The sequence below is a fragment of the Drosophila serrata genome, unplaced genomic scaffold (genome assembly GCF_035046125.1).
Source record: "Drosophila serrata isolate PLE 108 unplaced genomic scaffold, ASM3504612v1 contig_228, whole genome shotgun sequence".
Taxonomy (NCBI): Eukaryota; Metazoa; Arthropoda; class Insecta; order Diptera; family Drosophilidae; genus Drosophila; species Drosophila serrata.
Genome location: NW_028257126.1, coordinates 1,460,988 through 1,475,900, shown reverse-complemented (window position 1 = coordinate 1,475,900; position 14,913 = coordinate 1,460,988). Strand labels below are relative to the sequence as shown.

General features: G+C 38.7%; 1 long non-coding RNA gene across 3 annotated transcripts in view; it reads left to right on the top strand.

Moving 5' to 3' along the window:
* Positions 1-14,913, top strand: part of LOC110188096 (uncharacterized) — a 44,324-nt gene that overhangs the window by 2,254 nt on the left and 27,157 nt on the right. For all 3 annotated transcript variants that reach the window (XR_002319908.2, XR_015271020.1, XR_015271021.1), the window contains exon 3: positions 10,768-10,820. This is a non-coding gene — a long non-coding RNA (uncharacterized LOC110188096). The remainder of the gene's footprint in view (positions 1-10,767; positions 10,821-14,913) is intronic.

The following is a 14,913-nucleotide window of genomic DNA, read 5'->3' as shown; positions in this document are numbered from 1 at the left end:
AGTGACCGGTATGGATTACACACCCGTCGACACTCTCCAACTCAAAATGTCTGTGTGTCTTCCTCTGGTAAAACTTTCCTAACTTGAACTTAGCTTTAAAGCTTAAAAACATATGATGATAGTACTGAAACATTATTATCAATTTTACACAATCCTAATATTCGGAAAGACCTTGATATATAAATATCAGAACTTTTTCTTTGTTTTTCAACTTAATATTTATTTTTATTTCCAGCTAAAGAATAGTTTTTTGAAGGTTTAAGTGCAATTTAAGTTTTTAAATTAAAATAATTTTTAAAAACTTAATATGTAGTTATTTAACCCTTTTCCATGTTAGTTTGTTAATTTCATTTTTTTTTCGAGTGTGGTGTGCGGCATTCGAAGGTTTCCCGGCGGCCACAAGCTTTTCCCGCTCTCTGCTTCTAGTGCCACCCACTACAGCCGTAATAAATCGCTCCGGGTGACAGTCTCTCAAGTGGTTGGTAACTTTTTGCTGCAATTGGCAGTAGGGAGAGTGGGGGCCTTGCGTGGGAGCCGCGACGTTCGGGGACATTACACAATTATCCAAAAGCATTTCCCCAAGCGGATAAATTTTTCCCAAACCCCCCACATGAAAATCAATTCCTTCCCCTCCCCCTAACAGTCAGCCCTCCCCCCCTGCACAGAGAGAAAGTGTTTATTGTAATTTTCCTATATCATATTCGAAATCGTAATTATTTTCTTTAACATCAACGATATTCTTTATTTTAACAACTATTTTTGCTTCGAAAAAGTATTTAAATATTATTATATATTAAATGAAAGTATTATTTTTCCCCGTGTATTTTCCTCCTCTATTGACGTTGGTTATTTTCCTTGCCGTCTGTTTTTCGCCGTGCCGTTTCTTTCCGCTGCTGCCGCTGTTTTGTTTATGCTTTTCCCATATTATTGTTATTGTTTTTGCGCGCCTCGTGCGTCAATTTATGTGAGTTCAGTTCGCCTGCAAGACGGAAGCGCTTCTTAATGATACAAATAATAGTAGCCGCAGCCAGCGGCAGCTGGAAAACCCGAGGAAAAAGGGTGCCCCGGCAGCTTTTTGCATTTTCCCTCGCACCCCTCCACCCACCATTCCGCTCCACGGAAAACTCCCCGTGGAAAATTGGCGCCGCTGCTGCTCAAAACTCGTTTGCCGCATAATTTCCAAAGTTGCAATTTTCATTTTTTTATGGCCATTTGTCGTGGAGTTGTTTTTGTCTGTTTCTTGTTTTTTAGCTGCTGTTTTTTTCTGTACATTTCAATTGAAAGTGTTTGCAGTGCCTTTGCCCGGTTTTTTTTCTTCGCCTGAACCATTTCTTCTGGCCGTTGAGGTAATGAGAATTACATAGAAGGAAAGGCTTAATTTTCATAAAATTTTGTAAGTTTAGCGCCTATTATGCCAGCTGGTAGCCAGAGTACTTGGAATTCCGTGAATTTGACTGGCTTTTCCATAAAAATCATAAGTTGCTTGGGTCAAATTGAGTTATGATTAACCTCTAAGGTTTTTCGATGCTAATAATTGATTTTGGGAATTAAATTAATGAATTTCAACTCAGTTGTGGGATCTTCTCTTCTTTGGGGGCACCTTGTATGAGATTTCATAACAATTTCTGGTTTACTCTCCAGTCTTTCATAACCGACCACAAGCACTTGCCGCTGCCAACACCGAGTTGCCACCACCATCGTTTTCTGGGCCCAGTTTGGGCTTGTCTCTTACCTGTTCCACCACCAAGCGCACAAGTGACACTTGTGCAATTATTGTACAAAATGTTTATTGTCCACTCCCGGGAAGCGGCTGTGTGTGTGTGTGTGTGTGAAGTATGGCAGAAAAGAACCCACTTGGACGGTCGGGTTGTTGCTGCGAAACGAATTGTTTTATTTCAATGATGTTCCATGCTTTTCACTACTTGTCTTTTGCCGACGTCACCGGCTCCGAAACAATGTCGGGGTATTTAGTGAAAATGCCTCGGTGTGCGGTGTAGCGGTGGCAGAGCTCGCTTATTAACTTACCTGTTATTCCAACCATTTTCAGTTTTCACACGCACGCAGGTCTGGAAAATGGTAGATGGAAAATGCACTTGCCTGTGGATTAGTTCGCCCTCGCTGGGATTTCTTTTGTCCGTCCCGCTTTCCCGCTCCCGCTTTCCTCAATGAACACGAACGGAAATGCCTCGGGGGGTGATTTCATTTCAGCCGTTCAGTTGCAATACACGTGGAAAAATAATTGGTATACTTTAGAGTATATTTTGTATTCCAAAATGGTCTATTCTGTACCATAAGCATTAAAGAGGAACTATAACTATATATTTTCAAGCATACCCAAGACTTCCAAGGGAATATTTTAAATCTATAATGAAAATATGAATGAAGTATTTCCTTTTTTCCCCTGTGTCCCATGCTGTTTTCTTGGCCTAAAAAAGGGATGTTGCCTAGAATTGTTTCTCTTCTTTTTGGTCCCTTTGGAATTTTGAGCTAGAGCTCCTATCAAGATCTAGTAAATTGACGGCGCCCAATGACTATTTATTGGTTCGAATTCGTGAGTATACTGTATAATTAAAATGCAACCTGATTGTTAACTTCGGTCTCTCGGGTTCAGCCGGCTGCTTATCATTAAAGCGCGATTAGTTTCGAAGCTTGATTTAATGCCTCGCCTTGAGAGAAGAGATTTGTTCGATTTTTAATGAGTTGGACTTGTTGGTTCGTAATCAGAGCGGCGATCATGTTATTAGCGTCTGTTTGAATTAATAGTTATGATCTTGAAAAGATTCCCGCTTGCCAGAGGAAATAACCCAAAACTGAACTTGTTTATTTAATTACTCATTAATGTCCCCAAGGATGTGTATGCCCCTAATTGAAAATGTCGAATACATAAGCATTTGGCTTATCGCAGCTGTGATGCAACTCCCCTCAGACAATTGTCAGCTTTAATTTCGCCAGCCACCCACTCAAAGGATACATTCCTAACATATGTATGTATTTGTCTGTGAACATTTTGTATATAAGTGACATGTATATAAAATACAAACTGTTGACCTAGCTCCAAGAGCACTGGCAGAATTAATTGCCACAGGCATTTGTTGTGTGTATAACGCACAAATGTTGAGAGTTGCTTCGGTTCTGTATACAAATTCATGTACATACTGCTCTGTTTACGCCCAACAGTGGCAGGATAACAGAGCTAAGAAATGCACAGGAGAAAGGACATACTGCTTATGTAAATGTAGAAATTAAGACAATATTAAAGTACTGTGATTAAACTCATTAAATTGATAAATTACTTCAATCTGTTCAAGGTAGATCACATTGATATTGATCTATTACGATTTATAAACTTTTATTTAGCCAGGTTCCTTTTATGGTTCTTGAAGTGTAGAAAATTCGTTTGTGATATATGTTTGAAAATATAACTCCATCATCTTTAAGCCGTATTGAGAAACAGAGCTACTAATTTAAGTAATATTTATCTAACAGAGGATTCACATTCCTATGGGAGTAAATAGAATATTTTCACATTGATGTAACTTTGGCCACCCCTAACAACCACCCCATAAACCTATCCCAACCCCACCCCTGTTAGCCTGTTAACAGAGCAGTTAGGGGATGGGAAACCAACAGCTGTTCCCCGTTCGGGGCGTCGCTCCCGAAGTAGAAAAACGAGTGCAACGAAGTTATGTACCCGTTCCCCAATCCCTGCAGCAGGGACGTCAGCTTGTGACCTATATACTTCATATACACATATACCCCCATATAAATACCTACAGATATTGCCAAGTTTTAGGTACTTGCCAAATGTCCCAAGTATGCATGGCAATGGCTTTCCATGTTCCTGTTTGTTTGCCCAACATCAGGAAGAGCTTCTGTCGGCTTGGGGGGCCTATCAGTTGGCCCGAATGCTTCCGTCCTGGAAAAATGGCTCAGTTCTTCTTGTGGCCTTAACGCGTCAAGTTGGGCTCTGGTATATATGTACATAAGTCGGTTCCGTCGAGAAATAAATGACGGAAAACTCGTGAATTTTTAATGTATTATGCCAGGCATAAAACCAGGTTGAAGTGAGTGGATAAACGGGAACGGGATGGGATGTGAGAAGATATCAAAATGTGCACAGCTTCCCCAAAGGTAGATACATTTTCCGCTTTGAATGCTAGGTAAATATTTAGACTACCCTTTGGCAGGCCCTGTCTGGGTTATCTTTGTTCTTTGCCTTTATTCCACCCACCTTTGTTTCTGCAATCTCATTTAAATACTGCAATTATTAACACCTCGCAACCTTCAGGCGCCTTATCAGCTGCATGTATTTAATTTTTTACTCTGCTGTCCAGTCACCCATTTATGCAAATATAGAGCTCTGATTGCACCTCGAACTGCGCCTCAATCGGATTTATTATATGTGTGCTTACGGAATACGAGAGGGCGCTTGATTAGAGTCAACAGAGGAGACCTGGTAGACATATAGACTGGGTCCACATAGTACCTATAATGCAGCGTCAACGTTTATCAGCAATTATCAAAAGAACGTCAAGTTGTCTTATTTATTTAGCGGCACAACGCCCCAAGCTCCTCTCCTCTCGGGTGAAATGAAAACATTTCTCTGTTTACATTTCTGTAGCAATTAAGTTTCTTATTTGTTTTTCGCTTTTAGGTTTTTGTTAACAAAATCAATATTGTTTGAAGTGGAGCACAAAGGTGCAACGATTAGGAAATGCTGTTCATTAAAATCTGGAATATGCATCTATGATTTTTGCACACTTTGTTTATTGCTGTTTTTAACCTAATTTTATTTACATTTTCGTAGTTAATACAGATACTTTAAATAAAGAATGAGTTCTTTGCTTCGTTCGCTTGATAAGCAATATAAGTATACTGTATAATATATATATTTTCCTATCTCATTCTCTATAATTGAATTTGAGGCGCTATCTCTGTGAAAGAATTTGGCGAAAATATTTTTTGGTTCTTATTCAATTTATGGGCCAGTGGTTGACCGACATTTTTCGATTATGTCAAATTTCCAGGAAGGGGAACCGCTTGAAGCGATTAGCCAATGAGTGCAATAATAAAAGTGACAAAAAATGAAATCGATCAATTGGTCTGACCCTCTTGCAGTGTAATTAAAGCATTGAATTGGGGCTTAAGTTATTGCTGGCCATTATGTCCACTGGTTTTTACTTTTGTATTTCTTTTTTTCTTTGGTGCTGCGAAGGTCAGTTGGGGCGTGGGGCTGGGGGTCACATGTCAAAGTCGATTTAGGGGGAACCTTAAAACCAGATCCCCACGAGAGACCTTCGCATTCGGTATTTCAGGCCTTTATCCGCTATCCAGCTGCCATGTTAATTAACGCATATTTTTCAGGCCTGTCGTACGCTTTTTGTTTTATTCTTGTTTTTTATAATTTTTGATAAATGGGTTCAGGTTACTTCACAATTTCCACGAACAGTGACCGATCTGTGGGGTTCCGATTACCGATTACCCATTACCGAATTGATATTGTATATATACTCGTGTATACAGAGTGCAATTGTTTGTACTCAGTGCAAATAAACACTTTCCTACTTAATAGAGACTTTATTTTGCTTAAATGCAACAATTTCTCTCTCTGGGAAAAGATTTCACTTTTATTTCTTTGGAGCCAGTTTGCTCACCGCTGCGGTTGCTTTTGGCTTTGGCTGCCACACGAAAAGCCAGGCAACTCGAATAAATAAAATAAATGGCAGTGGAATTGTCTGTCTGTCTTGTGGATGTGGATGTTGCAGTTGCGACTAACAAACTAAAATTCATCTGATCAGATGGCAAGTTTTTCTCTCCATTATTTTGTGTGTTGTTTAGCTCCCCAGAGACTTACCTACCAAAGATCTACAGCTAATTGAAAGAGCTCTAAGGAAATACGAATATACAATGCAACAATTCAATTTGAAACTTAAGGGTTCCCCCCAGAAATACTTGTGTACTTTCTCTGGATTGACAATAAGTAATTAAATGAATACAAAAAAATCTGCAACCGAATTTTCTGTTCTTATAAGAAGATTTGAAAAAGAAATAATCATTAAATACATGATTAAATTCATCCCATATTATGTAAGTAGTAGTTCATGGAGTTACGAAAACCATTATAAAATCACTTAAATATTTTATTTAACATTTAATTTAATTAATATTGCCGTAGTTATTACTAAACACATTTTGTAATCCTACTGCACTTTTACTAAGGGAGTCATAATCATTTGGAGAAGCCATAAAGTGATTTCCTTCGCCACTACTTAAGCCCAGGTCTCTTACCAAAACTGGAAAACTGGAAAACGCACGTATTTTTACCGCCTGGCTGACAACCTTAAGCCATTTGCCAAGATCCAACACCTCGAGCCATGCAAAAACATTTCCTTCCTTCTGGGGGAGAAGCGAGGCCCCCAAAGGGCAAGGGAAAAATGCTTGAGGAAAATTTAAATGAAATCGTGTTCAAGCGGAAAATGCACTCAGAGTTAAGTGGAGTTTGGCCAGAAGAAGGGGGTGGTGTGTGGTATCTAATAAAATGCACATTACTGCGAATTCGTTATGGCCAGGAGTCTTGGCTGGCTCTGGCTGGCTGAAATCCGCTCGCCGGGATGCGGGCCTAACAATTATTTGGTGACTTGGCTTCGAGCAGCTCCAGAGAGTGGAGCTTGGATCGGGTTTTCGGAGTGGCCTTCACCTCGCAGGGGGAGCAGTGTTGCGAAGCGACGATTGCCCCAATGTGACGACAGATGTGCTCCGTCTTGGCTCCCAAGGAATTCGCGCAATTTGCAGCAGCAACATCAACATGAGCAGCAGCAGCAGCAGCAACATGAGCAGCAGCAGCAGCAGCAACAGCTAAGGCCGCAGCAACCATCAACTGGGAGTGACTTATGCGCATGCCCAGCAACGAGTTTTGTGGCAGACGAAAATCGCTGCCTCCAAAGTAAACAAACTTTTCTTTCACTCACACCTTGCCCCCTCTTAACTCTTTCTTTACCGATACAGTCGGAATTCCACAAGTCCAACAAGCACTTGAAAAATAATAGCTAAACCAGCAAGTTTTAGTAAATTGATAAGAGATAGTAAGCTAAGACACTTTTATTAAAGTAATTTGTAATTTAAAATATTTCTAGCAGAGTATAGAAAACTCTGAAGAATATAGCATATAAATTTGTGGAATAATAATATTAGTTTGGAAATAGTAAAATAGACCATGTTGCACTCTCTTTTCTTTCTCTGTTCGCGCCTGGCTGCAAAAGCCGGTTGTTTGTTATTAGTTGGCCCCCAGACAATGTTGGCCATGTGTGCGGGGTCTTGGTATGTGTGCGCGTTTGTTGGCCTTTTGACGTCTCCCTTGCCTGTGTTCACCACTCCCCCTCCCCATCCCCCTGGTCTGCCCCCTGGCCATCGTGCCGCTCTTCATCCTGCTGGCGTTTGTTGCAAGTTCAGTGACTGCAGCAGTCTGCAATCTGGCGAGGCCTTACACCGAAGCTTGCAGCCTTCGATCACAATCAGTTTACGCTTTGCTTACAAAATTGAATGACCAGCCATTGATCATCATCATCGTCATCGTCATCATTGAGGAGGGGGATAACCACTCCCCAGTTGGCAGCTGCTTTGCATTGACCAACACTGTCAAAGGTCTTTGAGCCAAGTTAACCAAATGGTCAATTTCCGCTTGCGCCCATCCATAAAATCAACAATCACGAGTTATTTATAGACTCGCCCAACTAAAGAGTTGGGGAGACCTTTGCAGCTTATCAGTCCGTAGTCTTTGTGGAACCTGACATAGTTTACTCACTCAATCACTCTGTCCGGTGTGATTAGTTAGTGCACCACCTCTGGATGTTAACTGGTTGTGGGGTCTTAACCGGCTTAGGGCACACTATAATGACGGCCTTTTGTCGACGATACCAACACAATGCATTGCTTTGTCATTTCTTGGTTTGCAATCATGGCAAAAATACTTTATCTGAAGTGCTAGATTAGAAATCAAGTTTCTGGGGGTTCCAGTAAATGGGGAATATATTTAGGTGGCCCACAGTTTTCACTGAATGTAATCAAGCTGAAATTTGTGTTGGTTTTAAATGAGAATTGAAAGTCACAGTAAATGTATTTCATTCTGTTTAACTTGGAAATTAGTTGCATTACAGAGTATTGTGATTAAAAGATTTGCAATTTCCTTCAAAATAAAGAATAAATATTTATGAAACCGAATGACTGCGTGCAAATAAAACCCGAAACCATTAGTTTTTAATCTAAAAAACAGTTTGAAAGTTTGCTCTTTCTATTTTTCAGCAGTTAACAGGTGCATCCTTATTTTTATTTTGCTAGATAAGTGGGTCATAAAATTAGAAGTTAGAAGTTAGTAGTTAGTTAGTAGTAGTTGGTTCGTAGTTAGTTTGTTCACCATAAAATGCTGGCATATACTGGCATGTTTTCGTCATTAGCTTCGTGAGCTCGTAAATAAAGAAAGGCCAAGAACCATGTTATCGACAAATACGACTCTGAAAGCCATCTATATTGTAGTGGTAAAATGCAATTGTAAAGCTGTAAATTATAGTATGGAAAGCTAAGCCAGACAAGAGAAAACATTTGTCCATCAAGCCAAAAGGCAAAAGCAAAAGCAAAAGCAAAAGCAAAAGCAAAAGCAAAAGCAATAGCAAAAGCCAAATGCACTTGACATTCTGTGCTTCTTTGTTCCAAGCAGCTTTCGTCTCGATGAGCTTGCAATGTCATACATTTGTTTTGACTTAATGGCTCGGCTGTTCTGCTTGCTATTTGTGTAGTTTTATTTTTGTTATTCTTCTTAGCAACAAACAAAAATACAAAACTAATAACAAAGCAATGGCAGGAACAACTTTCAACTAGTCATCAGTGGGCTTGTCTGTTGCTATTTGCTTTCGTCTTATTTAGACACAATTAGTAATTTTGTCACGAAGTTTTGCCCCGGCTCTTGTAATTGTTTGCATTTTTGTAAAGCGTTTTCTAATTTGTATGCCTACCTGGGCATTCGGTTCTTTGATTAACTTTTCATACAGACATTCAGGGGGGTTTGGTGGGGGGAATAATGAATAAAGACAGACAGACATCGACGTACACAGTCGGTTCATTCTACGGGCCATTCTTCTGGTGAAAATGTCGCTTTGACTTTATGGATTTTTGATGAACGAAGAAAGTCTCTCTTTAGACGCCTGACCATATTGCCCAGGTTCCCCCATCCCCATCCTACTCCTCCTTCTCCAGGTACGTGCCATTGAATTCGGTCTTAACTGGGTTATTTGGTTATAGAAAGTTGGTTTTTCATTCTGTCAATTAAGTTTGTGAAAATGCTTCAAAGAGGGGGAAAGTGTTCTGTCAAGCGGATTGTTGCATAATCCTAAAATATTAAATATTAAGAGGGTTATTGAAAATAGTTATTATTGTTAATATTACAAGTTCTACTTAGACTTACTTTAATTCTATGATGTGCATTATTTAAATAGAGTGTTTTGTCATCTTTCTCTTTAATTGCATTTATTTCGACATGGCTCGTTGGCTTTTTATGATCAATTAGGTAAATGATCCCAGCCCTTTGAGCTGACATCATCACTCACCCAGCTTTTGATCTTCAAATGAATATAATATCTATATTTCAGATGGATCTGTGAGTTGATTGCTGTGCGGTCTGAAATTTCCTCAATCACTTTGCGTGAGTTAGAAATGTTTCGGTGCGTTTTAATTGCATATTTATTAGCAACCGGCAATTGAAATGAATTGCACGGACACACGAATCTTTGGTCCGCGAATTCGTTTAATTCTGCTTTTCACATTGGCACTGCGCTTCCAGATACAAGATACAAGATACATCTTCGCTTTGGCGCCATGCGGGCAATAAAAATGTTTATTTTAGCACACCGAAATGACGACGACCAAGTTTTGTTCATCTTAATTGAAATGGCCTGGGAAGAGTTGGACCGAGGTGGATCGGTGTGGGTTTGGGGATGGGGATGGGAGAACGGCCCCAATAAAGCGACAGAAACCGAAACCGCGAAGAAACAAATAATTCTTTGCAGATTTGTCGAGAATTTTTTGGCTTTAGCCCGTGGCAATTTGATGAATAGTTCCTCTTCTATTCTCCCCCGTCTTGCTGAGGGGTCCTCATCAATTTTAATTGTTTGAGAACGAACCCATTCAACGGCAAGGCTTTCAATCATTATTGATTCGCCTGTAGATACTTATCTCGCCGACTCTATTCGACCCTGCTGCCTGCATAATTTTCTGTAATCTGTTTGTCGTTTGCCGAGCTGTCAAATGAACAAAAAACCAGCCACAGAAATAGCGAATTTAGTGACTATTTTTATGCTGCTTCGCCCTGCCCGGCTGATCCTAAGGAATTTTCAGTTCTTGGCTGTGTAAAAATTTAAATATCGCCTGCATATCTGCACCGAGGGTGCAACGCATTTTTGGCCCAACAAATTATGCAGTCTGTAATTAATTTACAAGAAAATATTTACAGATATACAAAGAGTAAATATTATTTATTGCTGGGGAATTAATTTGGTTACTATCAGTTTAATAGTTTGCTCAACAAAGTCGTCTATTTAAAGTCCTAAATTTCGATGGAAATTACTTTAGTTTGTATACAATACATACTACAATCTAATAGTTTTTTACTTCTCTTAAAGGATATCCAAACAATTTCATGATCATATATATTATTTGTATATCCCTTTATGAGTTTGTACTCTTTTATCTCATAAATTCCTTGATTATCTTATCTTGCAGGCTTGAATGTGGCCATAAAAAATCGAGGCGGCAAGGCTGAATTGCTTTTTATGGTAAGTCAATATTAGTCTAAAAAAGTGCATTTTAAGACGATTGAAATTTTGTTAAAAAAAAATAAATGTTACTGACTTAACTGACTTGCTGGAATTTCACGTATTTTTTTACCACACCCTTAAACTCTGTTGCGTTGAATTATCCATTATTAATTGGTCATTGCTTTCGGATAATTTATGGATAAAGAAAGCGGAGAGGAGCGTCAATGATTATAACGTAAGCCTTTCAATTATTAGCGGGATTTATTAACTGATTATGAGCTTTAACAGTAGCTGATTTGTGGGTGAATGTATCGATATGAATTTCTTTTGCTCAAAATTCAAAATCTGCTCTTGATAAAAACTAAATGAAAATCAGAGATAACCCACATTGGCTATAAATCAGGTGTCAGACTTTTATGCGCTCCAGTTGTAAGCCCAATATATAAAGTTTTTCTTTCTTTTAATGGCCTAGCGCCAGTTCAAAGTGCACGGGATCTCTGCATTCTCGACAATTTATGACGAATGAAAGGAATATTTTATAGAGCGTACCATTTAAATTAGTGAAATGGAAAGAAAAGAATGCCAAACTATACGTATACACTGCCCCAAAACAGTAAAATGGGGAAAAAGCTTTTATTTCGATTTTTTAATGTTTGCCAGACAAGCGCAAACGAAAACAAAGTACACAAAAATGGAGCAGGCCAAAATAAAAAAGCATAAAAACCAAAACCGAAAACCGAAAAGAAGCCAAATAGATAAAAGACGAAAGACACAAGAGATGAGAGGTGAGAGATAGAGAGAGAAAGGAGTATGAAAATGCAATGAAAATTGAGTTATAGAAAGAGGAAGACGGCGACGAAAACAGCGCTAAAAATGCGCCCCACAAAAATAGAGCAAGGCATGTGGATAGAAATGAAAGAAATTAGATGAAAATAGGTTCTATATAAATATATATAGGCGTATATATATATTCTATATGTATATATATACATATATATAGGCTCATGCATTATCCAAGATATTTGTAGAGAGCTCCCTGTCTTAGCCAGACAGGAATTCTTCCCGTCTCTTTGGCTTTTTTTCGTGTGGAAACGCAGTGAAAACGAAGCTGAAAATTGGGAAATGCGCATTTTTATTCTGTTTTTGTATTTTTCATTTGGCGCTAAAGACGACATTTTGGGACAACTTAATTTATAATGGCTTCTATGTTTTTTTTTTGTTTTTATTTTCCTTTGGGCATTGGAATTTAACATGAGAAAAAACTCCCACTTTACAGGAAGGAATTTCGGGTAATAAGTGAGCTTTGACTAAGCGCTAAATTTCCAATCCATTTTCAATTTAAATGAGTTTAATTTATGCATATGAAGTTAAATATCATATTTCGAATACTTACATAATATAAGAACCTTTTTGGATACACATTTCATTTTCCCTTCGGTTTATCGCCTCTGTTCAGGGAAACATCTCTTTTATATCCATTCCCCAGATACTTGTCTTTGTCAAATCGTAAAACGCTCAGCAGGTCGATAATTTCGTGGGCTCCCCCTTGACTTAACCCCAATCCAATCCCTTCGACATGGACTTTCTATGGATTTACGATCGGAGCATTTAAATTGTCCACAAATTATTCATAAAAGAAATGACATATTCACAGGTTTACTTTTAGATTACGATGCGATGAATATTATGATATGCATAATAATAATTTGTTGTGTCTTCGGAAGACACACGTGTTTCGAAAGTCAACTTCAAGTCAAATGTGAAGAAAACTTTGATGGACATGGGACAGGTTGGAGAGGCGAACAATCATCATTTTGGGAACATTTTTGGCGTTTGAATACGCGCTCATCACAGAGAATCATTTTCTGATTCTTTCACACAACTCGTTTCAGTTTCAGTATTAAAAAGAAGTTGATTCTTTTCAGTTTTGTTTGTTTCTTTTTTATTTTCAATGTTTAGCAGTAGCTTTTTGTCTCGCATTTCTCAGTCCGAAGAGCCTGGAGCGTTTGGTTTTTGTTGGATCACCGACAAAAAAACCAATTTCCAAAGCAAACGAGACTGAAAACAAAACATGGACCTTTTCTCAGAATTTGTAGTAGTTTATGGTCAGCCCTTTCCCTTGTGTTAGTTGGGTGAAACAAGGAGCGGAAGAGGCCATTCTAATCTCTGGAATCGAGCCCAAAAACATGTACAGGAAGCCAGAGAAGAGAAAAACTAAAAGCGGAATTGGTCAAATGAGTTCATTAGCCACCCAAAAAGGGGGTTTAAAATGTGTTAAATTAGTGTTTAAGTTGAACAGACATATACATACGTTTTTCTAAAAAATATTTCTTTATTTAACATTCTGATCAGGCAATGGGATTTATTACTTAAAGAAAAGAATATAGTTATTTGTACATAGTATTATAGATACTTTTGTAAAATTCTCCAACTCTTCGGTGCTTTCATTACTTCTTTACCTTTTTAGTGCAAATTTTCATTTAATCTGCAGTAACCTTTTCTGCAACCTTTTTATAATCTTGGCGCTCATCGCGCTCTGCAGGTTCGCAGGTTTACATTGTAATAAAAGTGTTTTTATGCTTAGACGGTAGAAGTCCTAATTAAAATATAAAATATGCATGCCCATGAAATATAATATTTCACGGTCAAGTCTCCGGGGGCAAAGGAATAGAGATGAGATTATGTGGCAGAACAACAGCTCCAGGAATAATTGTGTGGGGTTTCGGGAGGAAGGAGGAGGTTTGGAGGTTTGTGGCCCATTGGCGATGATGACGACCACAAAACGCGCTGATGACTCTGCTACTCTTTGGATCTCGGATCTTGGATCTCGGGCCACTTCAGGTGGCACTTTACCCTACACTTCGGGACAAACAGTAGCAAAATTGTTCAACTTCATTTGTTGCTTACTGCTGTTTACGTTTTTCGTTTTCATCTTTTTCGTTATTACTATTACTTCGTCTGTGCCTTGTATGTATATTTGTAAACATGAAGTTTTCTCGACTCAAATTCCCACGCATATTTCTTGGCTCTGGCTTAGTTGTAATAAAAATAATAATAATAATTTTGTGGTTGTGGATGGGTCCCACTCCTCGCCAGCCGAGCATCAAGTGGCAGCGAGTTCGCCGGGGTTAGGGGATTATATAAGTCGAATGCATTTTACCCGGAGATGAAATTGATAAATTGGAGTTTCGGGAAATGGAAAAACCAGCGGTGGTGGGTGGCACTTTCCCGGAGGATCCATCCCGATAGCTACGAAAGCTCTCTCCACTTAACCACCTACTTTTTCTGTGGCATTAAACTGTTTTGACATTGGGTCCATTCCCCCACTTAAATTAAGGCCCTGCGAATTTGGGTCATTTAAAACCGCAATGGCGCTTATTACCCACTTTATATACATTCAACTTTTTTGATTTCCTCTTTTTTGGGGCTTTTGGCCAAACGAAATTTATATGCAAGTTGACAAGACGCAGGGTTTCCTCTGTTTTCTCACTCTCGGATGCAGATTTCATTGTCTTTTTGTGTGTGGCTTTTGTGGTTTAAGAAACATTTATCTTGGATGGTGTTGGCAGATGGTTAAATTGCATAAAAGTCGGAGTGGGTTTCTGGTTTTAGCTGAATTTGTTTTCACACATTATATCTTGGGAGATTGCAACAATTATGAGAAAGGGTCCAGCAAAAAGAATATTAAATATTAAACGTGAGTCATCTTAACTATCACTATCAATGATTTACGAATAAATTTATGATGCTTAAGCTAACGTTAGTCAACTAAGGTAAATTGTAAAAGTTTGAAATGCTTTCTTTTTGATAAATTTCTTTATCGAATATAGCAAAAATCTAGAGCAAGCGAATGAATATGGCAATGGAAATGCCGAAATCGCATGAATGATTTGCGCTGAATATTCGCATGAATGCGCATACGAAAGTCGGAGCCAAACGTGCACGATTCTATATATCGGGGCTGGGATCCGATACAGATACAGAAACTACACTACAAATATGAGAACTGAAGAAGTAAAGATTATCATGTTAATTTTTCAGATGTCTTTTCTTTGCTTGCTCTTGGCTGTGCCCTGATATTTGCATAATTTTCGGCCACAACTCGTGTCTT